This window comes from Rhinopithecus roxellana, chromosome 11, assembly GCF_007565055.1.
Source record: "Rhinopithecus roxellana isolate Shanxi Qingling chromosome 11, ASM756505v1, whole genome shotgun sequence".
NCBI lineage: Eukaryota > Metazoa > Chordata > Mammalia > Primates > Cercopithecidae > Rhinopithecus > Rhinopithecus roxellana.
The window spans coordinates 53,522,383-53,535,400 of NC_044559.1; the positions used below are offsets into that span (position 1 = coordinate 53,522,383).

At 40.3% G+C, this 13,018-nt stretch overlaps 1 protein-coding gene and 1 pseudogene across 1 annotated transcript in view; both read left to right on the forward strand.

Annotated features, from left to right (window-relative positions):
- The window catches only part of LOC115900306 (basic proline-rich protein-like), a 165,354-nt gene that overhangs the window by 92,783 nt on the left and 59,553 nt on the right, over positions 1–13,018 (forward strand). The window lies entirely within an intron of this gene.
- On the forward strand, positions 10,635–10,683 carry LOC115900572 (annotated as a pseudogene).

Consider the following 13,018-nt stretch of genomic DNA (forward strand, 5'->3'; position numbering starts at 1 on the left):
AAATTCATCCTCCATTCCCAATAAAAATTCACAGCACTCTAGGAATAGAAAAGAATGTCCCTACCTTAACAAAAGGCAACTACACAAACTTACGGCTAACATCAGACTTAAAGATAAGTGGGTAAGGCCGGGCGCGGTGGCTCAAGCCTGTAATCCCAGCACTTTGGGAGGCCGAGACGGGCGGATCACGAGGTCAGGAGATCGAGACCATCCTGGCTAACACGGTGAAACCCCGTCTTTACTAAAAAATACAAAAAACTAGCCGGGCGAGGTGGCGGCGCCTGTAGTCCAGCTACTCGGGAGGCTGAGGCAGGAGAATGACGTAGACCCAGGAGGCGGAGCTTGCAGTGAGCTGAGCTCCGGCCACTGCACTCCAGCCTGGGAGACAGAGCGAGACTCCTTCTCAAAAAAAAAAAAAAAAAAAAAGAAAAGAAAAGATAAGTGGGTAAATGCTTTCCCTCAAGATTGGAAAAGAAGTCAACAGTTTCCTCTCTCACCACTTGTATGCGTGTGCTCTCACACTGCTAATAAAGACATACCTGACACTGGCGAATTTATAAAGGAAAGAGGTTTAATCAACTCACAGTTTCATATGGCTGCGGGTCATGATCATGGTGGAAGGCGATGGAGGAGCAAAGTCACATCTCACGTGGCGGTAGGTAAGAGAGCTTGTGCAGGGGACTCCCATCTATAAAATCATCAGATCTCGTGAGATTTATTCACCACCACGATAACAGTCTGGGGAAACTGCCCCATGATTCAGTGATCTCCACCTGGCCCTGCCCTTGACAGGTGGGGACTATTACAGTTGAAGGAGAGATTTGGGTGGGGACACAGTCAAACCCTATCACCACTCCCATTCAACACTGTGCAGTAAGTCAAGAAAAAGAAATAAAAGGCAGGCAGATTGGAGAAGAAGAAACAAATCTGTTTTCATTCATAGATTATATAATTATCTATATAGAAATTCCTACATATTTACCCCCCAAAAGCTACTGGAACTAGTAAATGGGTTGATCAAGACTAGAATACAAAGTCAATGTACAAAAGGCAGTTGTATTCCTACGTACCAGCAATGAACAACTAGATAGGAAACTAAAATTTTTAAGTAAAATTAAATGTTTAAAAAATATTTACAATAGCATCAACATGTGAAGCACTTAGGTATTAATTTAATAAAATATATGCAGGATATGTCATGTTCATGGGTTGGAAAAGACTCTCGTTAGTGTATCAATTGTCCCCAGTTTTATCTATAAATTCAATGCTATTCTAATCAATATCTTAGCAATCAGATATTGATCAAATAATTCTAAAATTTATGCAGAAGACAAAGGAATTAGAATGGTCAAAACAATTATGAAAAAGAACAAAGTTGTGGGACTCTCATTACCTAATTTATTCCCTCTACCCAATTTAAAGATGTAAATTGGCTAGGGAGAGTCCTCCTACTTAAGGTACAGTGAAAAAGAGTGTGATTTTGGTGAAAGACAAAGACAAGTTAATGGGTCAGGATAGACAGCCCAGAAATAGACCCAGACAAATATATCTAACTGAGGTTTTACATAGGTGCAGTAGCAACTTGATGGACAAAGGGTAGTCTTTTAACAAACAGTGCTGCAACCATCAAGCGTCCATATGCAAAACAAATAAACCTTGACATATACGTCATACTTCATTAAAAATTAAACTTTCCCAGTGCTTTGGGAGACCAAGGCAGGAATATCGCTTGAGGCCAGGAGTTCAAGACCAGCCTGGGCTGCATAGTGAGACCCTGTCTCTAAAAAAAAAAAATTAGCCAGGCTTGGTGGCATGTACCTGTAGTCCCAGCTACTTGGGAGGCTGAGGTGGGAGGATTGCTTGAGCCTAGGAGGTTGAGGCTGCAGTGAGCCAAGATCTTACCTCTGCATTCCAGCCTGGGTGATAGAGCGAGACTGTGTCTCAAAAAAAAAAAAAAAAAAAAAAAAAAACACAACGAAAAAAACCAAAAACACACACACATATGCACAAAACAGCTGGTTTTTCTTTTTTTTCTTTTTAAAAAAAGAAAATTAATAAGATAAAAGTAGGGAAGGCAGGAGACCTTTGAGCCCAAGAGTTTCTATCCTGAACTTTGATTGAAAGGATGTTTTAATTCGGGTGATATTTGGACATACATACGCAACTTTAACACTGAATTATGCCAACATTCATGACTTTTCTTTAAATTCTCTTAAGCTGTTTAATATCTTATCACTTTTTTACACACAGTAGTTGAACTATGTCTGACTTTTTTGCACTTTCATTTTACATCAATGGTTTTAATCCACATTAGTTTCTCCATTTAAATTATCCAATGAAGATTTGATTTCTTAGTTTTTTTGCAGGGGGGGTTCATATCCATTATTTTTAACTATTGTGACTTCTGCCAATGTGAATTTTCCTTTGTGGCCAATATTTCTCCCAATCCTATATTTAAAGGAAAAACTTTATTAGACAAATTAAATTTAACAGAGTTTAATTGGGCCAGAATAGGTTTAGAGAGACTCCAGTTGAGCCATGTGGTGGAAGATTTATGGACAGAAAAATAAATGTAGAGAAACGAAAATGAGGTCTAGAAACAGCTGGGTTGTTTACAGCTCTGTGTTTGCCGTATTTGAACACAGTTTGAACAGATGCCTGCTCTCAATTTCTGTACAGCCTTGTCACCGATGGTCTGCGTACCACACTCTAGGGAGCACTGTGCTAGGCCATACAGTAAGTTCAGAAAACTGTACAAAATTTATATACACACCACATTCTCTGACACAATAGAATTAAATTAGACATCAGTGAAAGTATGAACAAAATCTTCATAAAATTATTTTATTTTTAGTTGTGATATTGGCATTGAAGCAGTTTGAGAGAGATTAGAGTAAGGTCTTAACTCTAAAGATGCAACAAAATTAACTGCATTTTGACCATTGTTGAACTTGAGTGTTAGCCATGTGGGGGTGCTTCATATTTCTCTCACTGTTTTTCCACATTTGAAATTTTCACTAATTAAAAAATAATTTCTATATAGTTTGAAAAATACCCCATTTCCACATGAATCATGAATCAAGGGATGAAAATTAAGGAAGCACATAGAGCTCAATTAATAATGGAAGTGTTAAATATCAACACTTGGGGAAGCAGTAACAGAAGGTCTTGAGGTAAATATATAATCATAAGCCCTTGTACTAAGAAAGAAGGACTGAAAATTAATAAGCCAAATGTTCAGCTGAAACTAAGCAGCATACTGGACCCCAAGAAGGGCAAGGGGAAAGATAACAGAGGCAGAAATCATGAAACACAAAATAATGAGGAAATAGAGAGGAACGCAACCAAGGCTTGCTCTTTGAAAAAGATTAATAAAGTGGATAAACTGCTTCTGAGACTACTTAAGCACAAAAAAGCACAAATAAACAATGTTTGGGATGTAAAAGGAACATAATGATATATAGAACAATGATTGTAAAGATAAGGCAATACTGAAATAAATTTATGTCAATAAATTTGATAGCTTACAAGAAATCACAAATTCCTAGAAAAAATGTAGTTTTCACAATCAATTCAAGAAGTATAAAGCTTGATCAGTTATGCTGCTCTTCAATACATTGAATTATTAATTCTAAATGTTTTCACAAATAAAAATACCATGTGGTTTCAAAAGTGAGTTCTTCTAAACCTATTAGATTATATCAATCTTATATAAACTATTCGAAAGGATCAAATATGAATGAATGGTCATCAAATCATTCTATGGAGCCTGGATAATTTTGACATTCAACGCAGAGAAAGACAGAAGAGAAAACTATGGGCCAGCCTCATACTGAACATAGCAGCAAAAATCAAAACAACCTGTGAGCAAACCTAATGCAGCTGCCAGCCAGCCCTTCCTCTGGGTGCAAATCTGTCAATACATTAAAAAAACAAAGTGTCAGGACCAAATTGTGTTTATTCCAGGGTCCCAACAGTGGTTCAACAGGAGAGAATATATAAATTTATTCACCACTTTAACAAATTAAAGGGGAAAATCATCTGAACATTTCAAAATAAGCATTTAGTACAATTCAACATCTATTATTAACTTAAAAATTCTTAGTAGACTAGAAATAAAAGGGAATTTCCTTAAACTCAAAAAGGATACCTATCAAAACTCCACAGCAAACATCATTCATAATGGGGCAATGGCTACTGAGTGTCCTCTTAGAGAACTGAGATATTTCCCATTAAATAAAAATCAAGGCAATAGTGTACTCAGGATCTATTTGTGCAATAAGACAAGAAAAAGAAATTACACAAATAAGGATTCAAAGATATAAAGCAAAACTCTCATTGGTCACAGATGACAGGATGGTCTACTGAGAAACCACAAAAGAATCTGCACAGAAATTATTGGAAATAAGAGAGTTTAGCAAGGGGGCTGCCTCTAGGATCAATAAACAAAAATCATTCGTGTTGCTATACACTAGCAATAAATAGTGGGAAAATGTAATTTATCAAGAACTCTGCTGAAAAAACTCAAAGTTACCTAAGAGTGAGTCTAACAAAAATGTGTACAATTTTTATGCAGAAAATTTAAAAATTTATTGAAAACATTTTAAAATGGCCTAAATAAATGGAAACAGATTCCACATCATGGATAGGAAAAATCAGTACTTTAAAGAAATTTAATTCACAGAGTTTATGTGATTCCGTTCAAAATCCCAAAAGAGTTTTTGAGGAAATTTAACTAACCGAGTCTTAAAATTTGTATGGAAGAACAAAGACCCAAGGCACTCTTGAAATAAAAAATGGTGGTGGGACTTGAGGTATCGCTCCTCACAAGAGGGCATTAGCTGAGGGATCGGCCCGCAGACCCTGACCCAAACGACGAATGAATAAAACGTACACCGACACACAGATATTCGGCTTTGCCAGTCCAGCTGACTGTCCGACAGCCTACACACCAAGAGAGGTTTGTCACTGCAGCTGGCTCTGCGCAGCTTGCACTTCAGACATTTATTTAGTATACAATTAACACCAGAAGCTCTGAGTCAACACACTTGTGGACAATTAACATGGTTAAGAGAGTAGTTCTATGAATGATTAAAGCTCAGGTACCACGGTTTAATACCACCATGGGGCAATTTCCCTGGTTGACCTCCCCCCAAGTGGGCCATCTGGCTCAGAGGTTAGTTAATGGAGGTGGGGTAAACAGACTTAACTGGGGAAGCCCCTATTGTCCCTAGTATTTACCCTATGACCTCATGCTCTAAGGTAAGAACCAGCTGCCTTCAGCCTGTTCAATTATTACAAACTGTGTAACCTTTCAGCCTTCCAAAAAGGTTTGTGACTATTCCCTATAACTTTCCCTAATATTTCCCTTTAATGTTTCTGCCACCATCCTGAGGGAATCCCAACAGGACTTGCACTATTTGATATCAATACTACTACAAAGCTATGATAATTAGAATGCTGTGGCATTGGACCAGGGACAGGCCGCTGATGCATCGCCAGTGTAAGAACTTTGTCTTGTGCTGGAAGAAGATTTGGGGATGAGAGACAGGATCCTGGGACAATTCATATCTATATGAGAAACAAACTTCCTTAGTCCTTACTATGTAAAAATAAATTCTGCATAGATTTAGGGCATAAATGTGAACAGTAAAACCTTATAAATAAGCAGTTATCTTTATCATCTTTCTGGCTAAGAAAGGATTTTTATTTTTGAGACATGGTCTCACTCCAACACCCAGGCTGGAAGAAGGAATTTTTTAAACTCAAAAAGTGCTAATCCAAAAATACAAGACTATAACTTGAGAACATCTGTTCATAAAAAAGCAATGCCATAAATAGTGTAGAAATGTAACCTAAAGGATGGAAAAAATTATTGCAACACATAGAACTGAAGATGGAATAAAGCATTCCTACAAACAATGAGAGACCAAAACCCCAAGGGAAGAGGAGAGCAAAATACATAAAATACATGGGTAGGCATTTCAGGAAAGAGTATGTATAATTCTGATAAGAGAGAGAAAGAGAGGGAGAGAAAGTTTCTCTACTTTATAATCAAGGAAATGCAAGATGGGACCACAATTAAATATCATTTTATATCCATTAGATGGGAAAATACTAAGAAATATATTAGTACCTACTGTTGGGAATAACAGGAACACTTAGACACCATTGGAAGCATGTAAATGGTTCAAATACTTGGAAAACAATCTGGTTCCAAACAATCTGGTTCCATGTATTTTAGGTTGCCCAGGTACACACTTGGCCTAGAGATATTCTTACACAGTGCTCCAGGAATCATGTGGAAAAATATTCCTAGTGTGCAGTAGCAAAACCTTGGGAATAATATGACAGGTCAGTGGTTAAAGTGCGACATGTTCTTATTTGTGGAGTCACAAAGTTGAGGAACTGCAGCAACACCTCTCGACGTGGTAACGACAAATGATGAGCAAAAAATTCAAGCCTCAGGGAATATAAATGTTACGAAATCCCTTTAAAAATCCAATTACACAATATAAAAAAGAAAATCACAGGGAACATTCAAAGCAAAATTCGGGACAGCGGCTACCTCTGGAGGGAGGCAGTTGGATGTGAGAGCTTCTGGCAGACGCGGCTTGAATGAGATGTTGTTTGGGGTTGGGAGTGCGCTGCCTGGTGTTCATTCCTCACCGCACTAGATAATTTACAGAGGCCTAACCCTTGTTCACACGTCTTGTCCTGTGTCTCAAACCCGGCGCCAGGAGCCTCAGGGAAACAGCCGAGGCGCCTCCCCCGCGGCTTCTCTCTGGCGCCCTCTGGCGGGCGGGCCCAGGCGAGCGGGGTCCGGTCGGGGCCTCAGGGAGCTGCAGCCCCAGCGGACCGGGGGCTCCCTCCACCCGGCCGGGCTGCCACTTCCGTGTTGTTTCTCCCGGAACCTTCGCCGCGGCTCAGCGCGCGGGCAGGGCCGGCTGACAGGAGACAGCACACACCGCAGGGCCGCGCGCCCTCGGACGGCGCCCTCGGACGGGGAGGCTTTGTTCCTGCACCAGCGTGGCTTGGCCTTTGGACGCGGCGAGGTTGTGTGTTCTCTGCTTTTGTTTTACTTGGAACAGACGTTTGGCTTTTGTCAAGGTCATTATTTCCAATGAAGTGTGGCACTGAACCTTAGATACTTGCCCACACGAATGTCTGTTTTAGGGCTCTCCACCCTTTTGACAACACAAAACAAGAGGAAGTTTCCCAGGGAGAGCCCTCAAATCAGCCATTCTGAGCATGTTTTCAGCCTCATCCGTGCTCCCCTCCCTTCTTCTCCAGAGCCTTCTGGGTGCCCAGAAAAGTAACATTCTTCTGCCTCTTAGCTCTGTGGTGCAAGGATTTATGGCACGGATTGTCCTCCTCGAGCACGTCTGAGGTGAGACGTTTGATGCTTCCTACTTGTGAGTGTGAAGGAGGGGAGGGAAGTTCGCTGTCAGTCTGACAACACGTGATCTGCCACTGAGGAGAACTTGGCTGTGGAGGGAGGTCAAGTAGCCCAGGCAGGTGGGCATTTCAAGTGTACCCCCTCGTGTAGCCCACCCTCTCCCCACAAAATTGGGTCCTGATTTTATGTGGAAGATGTGTGTCTAGGAGCAGGAATCCACAGAAGACAAGATACGATATAGAAGAAACAGGCAAAGGGATTGGTACAGCATATATTCGAGGGCAAATAATCACTCGATAGGTGGCTGAAAATGTGAATGCCCTCGATATAAATTAATTTATAAAATAGAAGAAAGTATATTTGAACAAATTTAAAACTAATATTCTAAAACTAAAATTGCCGAGATTTGGGGCAGAGTGTATATTGCAAGAGAAGTAGAGAAGAAAAGCATGCTAAGGTCCCTTCTTGTTCAGATAAGAAGATATTGACAAATTATTCAAGTTAATAAAAAACTATAAGTCTATATGTACTTTCAGATTCAAGGGTAACCACTGGTAGAATAACAACAGGATTCCAAATCATCAAGCGAAAAGAAGAACAAACAGAAAATGATCAATCCAAACACAGGGAAAGGAAACACACATACACACATACATATACACACATACATACACACATGCACACACATACACACGTGCACACACACATACATACACATCATAACAGCCAAATGTAGTGATCATGATAAATATGACTGTTTAATTCTCCTGTAAAAAGGAAAATCTTTCTTTTTATGTCAAAGCTATAGAATGTTTACAGGACACCTATCAAGAACAAAAATGACATAAAGATACTTTAAATATTGTGATGAGCAAACATAGACCAGGGAACTACTGTGAAAAACAAACACATGTAGTAGCAGTTATCAGAGGGGACAAAAAGATGTTTATACAACGTAAAAGGTACAATTAGAAGATTAATTGCTAATTTTTAATAAGTATTGAATATAGCTAAGTAGATATTTAAAATAAAGGATAATTTAATAAAACATGATTCTAGTCGGAGAAATCAAAGCACCTTATCTAAAAATGACCAGATCACATAGATCTTTTCTTTTCTTTTTTTTTTTTTTGAGACGGAGTCCCTCTCTGTCGCCCAGGCTGGAGTGCAGTGGCCAGATCTCAGCTCACTGCAAGCTCCGCCTCCCGGGTTTACGCCATTCTCCTGCCTCAGCCTCCCGAGTAGCTGGGACTACAGGCACTCCCCACCTCGCCCGGCTAGTTTTTTGTATTTTTTAGTAGAGACGGGGTTTCACCATGTTAGCCAGGATGGTCTCGATCTCCTGACCTCGTGATCCGCCCGCCTCGGCCTCCCAAAGTGCTGGGATTACAGGCTTGAGCCACCGCGCCCGGCCTCATAGATCTTTTCTAAAGGCGACTTTTTTTTTTTTTTGAGATGGAGTCTGGCTCTGTCGCCAGGCCTGAGTGAGTGGTGCGATCTCGGCTACTGCAAGCTCCGCCTCCCGGGTTCACGCCATTCTCCTGCCTCAGCCTCCAGAGTAGCTGGGACTACAGGAGCCGCCACCACGCCTGGCTAATGTTTTGTATTTTTAGTAGAGAGGGGGTTTCACCGTGTTTGTCAGGATGGTCTCCATCTCCTGACCTCGTGATCTGCCCGCCTCGGCCTCCCAAAGTGCTAAGATTACAGGCTTGAGCCACCGCGCCCGGCCATAAAGGCGACTTTTAAATTAAAAATAATCGATGGGGAAGGTCTTTTAGAAAACATTGTCTAAATTCCAAAGGCCATAAAGGAAAAGTCTGAACATTTTAAATGTATAAAAATCTAACTTACACATGGAAATCAAACAAGAGACTGGGAGGAACTTCCAAACCATAAAACGTAAAAACAACTACTATTTATTTGATAGACCAAGAGTCCTGAAAATCGGAGAGGAAATATGTAAAACCCCAATATGAAAAGGGAAGGAAGTGTTTCATTAAAAAAGAAATTCAAATAAATAATCAATAGATGAAAAATACTCTACTTCTTTATTGACCAGAGAAATGCAAATTAAAGTAATGACATACGAATTTTCAGTTATCAGTTACTGACAGTATCCAGTATTGGAGAAGATGTGTAGAAATTGGCACTGCCATACTACTGTGGGGGGTTTCAAGTGTTTCAACCTTTTCAGGAAGCAGTTTTATATACCTATTAACATCGTAAGTCCACACATCTACTGACGTAACCGTCCCACTCCCACAAAACTGACTTACAGAGATACGTGCATGTCTGAACAAAGATACATCTACAGGTACCATTGTGGCACCTTTTGTAACATAAATAGTTGGGGAAACTATTTGAATTGTTCATCAACTCAAAATAGACAAATTGTGAAATCCTCACAAAATGTAGTATGTGTGTGTATGTTTATATAAATTGTTTTTAAAGTTTGGAAAAATACACAGAATACTTTTAACCATAGTATGGTACACGCTATTGATTAGTAATCAATCCCATTCCTAATTCCCTTAACATTTTGATGCATTTGCTTAGAAAGTCTTTGCACTTTCCAGCCTCTCTTGCACAGAGGAGTGGTGACATTCTAACCAATAATTTTAAAAATCTCAGATTTTCTGGAAGTTTCTTGGAAAGCTCTTATTTTCCTGATAAATAGGATAGACAAGAGAAGCACTTTCAGAATGGCAGGATAAGAAGCTCTGAAAATCTGTTCCTCCAGAATGGCGATGTGAACACCAGCAAAATTGTTGAAAAATGAATGGAGCCTCAGAGACCTTTGGGGCGTCATCAAGAGGATCTACACAGGCACAGTGGGAATCACAGAAAGAAAAATAAGGGGACACAAATACTATTTGAAGAAATAATGGGTGTAAATTCCCCAAATTTGATGAAAAACATCCATCTATATCTCCAAAAGCTTAATAAATGAATATTCATTTATTGTCGTTTATTCATTTATTCTCAAAATAGAATAAATTAAAGGAGAGCCGTATCTGCACACACTGTAGTCAAACAATCAAAGGGAAAGTGGGAGTCCTGGAAGCAGCAAGAGCGAGATGAGTCATCAGGTAAATCAGCCCTTGATAAAATAACAGCACCTGTTGACCAGAAGCCATGGGGTCAGCAAGCAGTGAGATGACACAGTCAGGGCACTGAAGGAAAACACTGCCAACCAAGATTTCTGTATCCAGAAAACATGCTTCCAAAAAGACAGAAGTATTACAACTCTTTAGAATTTATCTAGCAGGTTTTCTATTACCCTCCCCCATTAATTAATTAATTAAAATTTAAAATACATCTTAGCCTTTTGGCTAAGAACAAATGTCAAAAAGAAAGAGAAATGAAGACATTCTTGGATAAACAACACCGAGATAATTCATAAGCCTGTCATAAGAAATACTAAAGGAAGTCTCTCGGGTCAAAGTCAAAGAACACTAGTAACTCAAATCCACATTATACACAGAATTAAAGTAAGTGCAAAAAAGTGTTTTAGTAGGTATAAAATTAAAACTACAAATAATAGGCCGGGCGCGGTGGCTCAAGCCTGTAATCCCAGCACTTTGGGAGGCCGAGACGGGCGGATCACGAGGTCAGGAGATCGAGACCATCCTGGCTAACACGGTGAAACCCCGTCTCTACTAAAAAATACAAAAAACTAGCCGGGCGAGGTGGCGGCGCCTGTAGTCCCAGCTACTCGGGAGGCTGAGGCAGGAGAATGGCGTAAACCCGGGAGGCGGAGCTTGCAGTGAGCTGAGGGTCCGGCCACTGCACTCCAGCCTGGGCGATAGAGCGAGACTCCGTCTCAAAAAAAAAAATAATAATAAACTACAAATAATAAAAATAATTAGCAGAATTTTGCCATCTGAATGGGCTTAAAATACGGAAGCTGCCTTTGTAGGGTGAATTTGGGACTCTCAGTTTTCACTTCACCCACTTCCGTGTTGTTTGCATTTGTTAAAAGGAGATATTTTACTTTCCCAATTAAAATTATCTTTCTAATCTTTATAAACCATTATTTAATTCCAATAAATCTTCTCTGTATTGCTTTACTAGTGAGTTCTATTAAAATTTTGAAGCACAGACAATTCCCCTACAATATAAAGTATCTCCAGGCACAGAGAAGACAGCGGTTTTGCAATGGTTTCTAGAATACTGCAATTGTTATGCGAGAACCTAATATAACACAAAAACTATAGCCCGATGTTATTTGCGGGTATAGATGCAAAATTACTAAAAATACTATTAACAAGTGGAGTCCTTGGCGTGTTAAAAGAGTATCACTCCATGAAGGAGTTGGTTGTGATGTGGAGCTATGAGGTACTTTTTATCATACAATATAAAAGTTTATGGTACTTTTATGGTACATTGTGAGACAGTGTTTTCATCTGGCATCATACTAGCAGGTCTACAGAGAAAAGTCACAGGATTGTCTCAGTCAAAAAGACATTTCATTAACCCAAATCTCATCCCTGAAAAACACTGCTAGTTATCTAGAGAAAGAAGAAAATTGTCCCAACACAGTCACCTCTTTGCCATACCCAGCCAACAGCAGACGTGACGGAAGCCTGAAGAACTCCCTGCTACAGGCACAGGCACAGGCACTCTGTCATCCTGATTATTTAACCTTGTCCTGCAGTGTCCTGCCAATGGGATAGATACAAAACAAATAAAAGCACTGGCTTCTGAAAGAAGTACACAGAAATGTCATTATTTTCAAACAACATGTTCCCGTATTTAAAATTTGATGTTGGTTGGGCATCTAACAGTATTATGGCCAGAGGACTCAGACCACAGCTGCATCCCTGTGAGGCACAGATTCTCCAGGGCAGGCAGGTCCCACGTGGGATGTGCACACTAAGGTAAGCTGCACAGACGAGGCTATCCTCAGCCCAGGGGAGCCAGAGGCCTGCTCTGCCTCTCCATCATGATGCTTCCTGTTCTCACCCCACCAAAGCCAAGGCTTCGATTTCAGTCTGTGGGGAGCTGACTCTGCCTCTGTCAAGCACTAGGAGAAGGAATCAGTAAGCAAGGAAACTTGTGGACCCCAGTGGCTGTCTGTCTCGGCCAGGCCTGGCTGGGCCCACCACAGGAGAACAGGGTGCAGGGGTCTGGACAGCTCAGTTTCTGCCCAGGAAATTGTCCCTGCCACCTCACACTGGCCACTGGAAAGGAAAGACAGGAGGAGAGGGCGTGCTAATTCACCCATGAGCCAGTCTAGTTCTCCATTGTCAGTTCTTACCTCGAGGGGTGCAAAAAAACAGAGGGAGTCAAAGGCTCCTGAAGCTTCTGCCTGAGGCCAGTGCTCCTTCTTGGATCAGGAGAGGTGCAGCGTTAGGTGCAGCACAACAAACGACTTGCTCACGTGGCTAATAAATTGTCAACAGAAAAACTGGGTTGAAATGCAATATATAGTATGGAGTCTCATTTTTGTATACATACAAGTATAGAATGACATAACTCAAAATCCGCAAGTCATTTGGTTGGATTGTAAATGACTTTTATTTTCTTCATTTCTCATCAAATTTTCTATTATACATATTCATTGCTTATATAAAAGTATAAAATTGCAATCTATGAATTAAGAACTTCTATATATTG